Source organism: Portunus trituberculatus, chromosome 17, assembly GCF_017591435.1.
Source record: "Portunus trituberculatus isolate SZX2019 chromosome 17, ASM1759143v1, whole genome shotgun sequence".
Lineage (NCBI taxonomy): Eukaryota > Metazoa > Arthropoda > Malacostraca > Decapoda > Portunidae > Portunus > Portunus trituberculatus.
This window is the reverse complement of record NC_059271.1, coordinates 11,213,143-11,213,395: the sequence shown is the minus strand read 5'-3', so window position 1 is coordinate 11,213,395 and position 253 is coordinate 11,213,143.

The window sequence follows — 253 nt, the reverse complement described above, 5'->3', positions numbered from 1 at the left end:
TCATCGACAAACACGCCTGCAAAATTGAGGACTGTGGACCTCAAACATATATTGGGATGACAAGGACAACATTGTCAAGGAGACTCACCTGCCACCTACAGAATGGCACAATCAAGAACCACTACAACACGTCACATAAAACTACCGCTACAAGGAAAGATATATATATATATATATATATATATATATATATATATATATATATATATATATATATATATATATATATATATATATAGAAGGAGGCAGTGGT